Below are 2,842 nucleotides of genomic sequence, written 5' to 3' on the forward strand. Positions count from 1 at the left end.
TTTCTTGGATATATACTGGCAGGTCCCAGGGAAGTGTTGTGAAGTCTTTGTGCATCTCTTTGTTTACCTGTCATTCTACCCCCACACCCTGAGTGTACGCATACACACACACACACACACAGAGTCTTCAAGTTAATGGACTTAACACAAAAACCAAGTGCTGTTGATCAGTGCTGATAAAAAGCCTTGCCAGCGAGGAAGGGACCGGCGGCTCCTCAGGGGCGGATGCCGTGAGAACCAGGTGGCGCAGCATACCCCTCTGGGTCCTGTGTAGCCTGTGATTTCATCAGCCTGTGCGTTACGTGGCAACACTGCGCAAGGGTAAGAATATAAATATGCTTTACAATTCTCAGCTCCCTATCATAAGAATACTTCCTGAGTGGATGTAAATTTACAACAGGTGCTTATCAAATGTGAAAATGCTTGCAAATCAGAAACAAACTTTAGGGCTGTGAACATATTTCAGTGACGGCTTTTGCAAGGGCTGTGCTTGATGCCGAGCAATAATGTTGTTCCTCTTTAGTTTCTACATGAAGTGTCTTTCCATCGTTTGCCACAGGGAAAATCATGATGGCTGAGCCTCAGATTCTGGTGTTAAGATGCAGATTTGTTTAATGAAATCCGTATTTAGACTGGGGCACAAATACAGCCAATATGTCCTAAATTCACAGGAGAGAAATTTACTTTGGGGACTAATATTTTCCTTAATTGCATGTTTCTACCAGAAGGCAGGCATCCTCTAACCATCTCTACAGAGTCCGTGATAGAAACGTGTTTCAACCATCCTGGTCTTGATGACTAAAATGTGTTGTCTCCATAAAACAAGGGGATGGCTTCTTTTCCTGGTTTGCCTGCCCTGAGCATTGAATTCCTCAGTATAATTGGGCTTTGCATTTTTTTTTTTTTATGCATTGCACTTTTTTTGTAGCTTTAAAGTAGTCCCCACCCTCTTCTTGCCCCCCCCAAATCTTTAAGGTTTGCTTGCAAGATGTACTTGTTGTGCACAGAGTAATTAGCCTGCTACAGAGATATTAATTAACATGTTGGAAATGTTTCCTTTATTAATGAGAAATTCACACATTCTATTTAAATTAATTTGTATAGCTTAAAATTAATTTATTGTGGCCTTTGATGACCTCAAATCTACTAAGACAAAACTGGAGTATTGTAGTAACTGTTAAACCATTCATTAAACATTTTATGCAAATAGTGTTTGTTTATAAACAAATTAACTGCAAGGATTTTCAAAACAGGTGCTGTGTTGTGAATGCGTACTAAATGATGTGGTACTGAAAGAATTAATTAGACCTTCGGATGTAATTAGTTGCAATAATTTGCGTGATTAGCGGCTTGGTTAAGAAGTAAGACACACACATTGTAATGCATGGGAGAGTCACTGCAGTGGTTTTGTCTTTCATATGGTGAGGATGAGCCTTCTCCATGTTTAGGAAATTTTTCAAAAAACTGCTGACATAGTTGGAGTTAATTGCCAAGTGTCCTGTGGGGGAAAATGTCCCCCCCCCCCTTCCTTGGCTTCTTCCAACGTGTTCCACTAGATGCACGGCTGTTTGTTCGCACCTTTATGAATTTTTAAAAGAGAAAGTTGTTAACCCCAGATCCTTCCAGCCCCAGAGGAAATGACGACACTTAACACTTTGAGGGTTAAAAGATAGAGCACAATAATTATAAGCAAGTGAAACATGTCCTGCATTTCAAGATCGGCTGTTGTCGCTCAGGGAATAGCTCTAGTCATTTTTCTGATGCCGCCGTGGAAGCATCTTGCCTGTTCCTCCAAAAGATGGGCTGCCACGGAGAACAGTTTAGTCTGATGGGCTGTGGAGACTGGTAATCGTCACTGCTGATGGCTTGTTTACAGGATGCTGGTGTTCGAGACGCAAAACCACCGAGATGCCTGGACCGCAGCATTCAGCTGGCTTTATGCTCTGGAGCATGTTGCTGGGGGATGGTTCTCCAGGTCTTTGGGACCTTCAGACCCCTGTCCTTTCTGCTTGCGGTCTTTACATAGCATGGTCTTGCTTTGGAGAATCCTGGTGAAAAATAGACTGAGATGATTTCATTCGTTCATTCGTTCAAAAATCTTTTTTGTGTGCCCTGGGGATGCAGTAGTGATTGATACAGAAGAGGTTCTTTTCTGATGGAGTTTCATCGAGGGCAGAGACAAATGCAATATGTTTCAGCTAAGTTCAGCTAGGATAGAAATACAAAGAAAAGAAAACACAATCATCCCGATGGAGAATGGCCGGGAAGGAGTAAGACTAAGTCTACACGGGTTCTCAGGCGTTCTGAGTGGGTCCTGCTTGCTTGTCAGGTTTGCTCTATTCTATTTCTATAGGAAATCTCTATAACCGTAATACATGGTAACTTACTGGTATGTAGGTGTGTTAAATGACACCGTATATGCATAAATACCCAGTGTGGGGCTTCCTGGCACATAGTAGGTGCTCAGTAAGTGACTGATAGATATGAATCTGAATCTTGCTTGATCAGACTCATGGGCACATTGCTATGATTTCCCACAAGTTCTGGAGAAGAGCTTGGCTGACTGCTTTTCTTTCAATCATGCAATTCCTTCTGCAGTCCCCCTGAGCAGGGGTCACTCTCGTGCCCTGCCCTAGACACTGGTGACATCCTATGCTGAAGGAGACAGGACAGAGGTAGGGGTGATTGGTGAAGGGGTGGGCCTGGGGTCTAAAATATGCCCATTAGTTAAGTGTGTGTGTGTTATTCCTAGATCCTGTTAAGTGGCAGAAGGACTTTCACAGCTTATGGAAGCCTCCTTTACCAAGGGAGAGTCGGGTTAGCTGGCCCCTCCACTACCAGG

Source organism: Mirounga leonina, unplaced genomic scaffold, assembly GCF_011800145.1.
Source record: "Mirounga leonina isolate KUSES-001 unplaced genomic scaffold, KU_Mleo_1.0 Mir_177, whole genome shotgun sequence".
Classification (NCBI taxonomy): Eukaryota; Metazoa; Chordata; class Mammalia; order Carnivora; family Phocidae; genus Mirounga; species Mirounga leonina.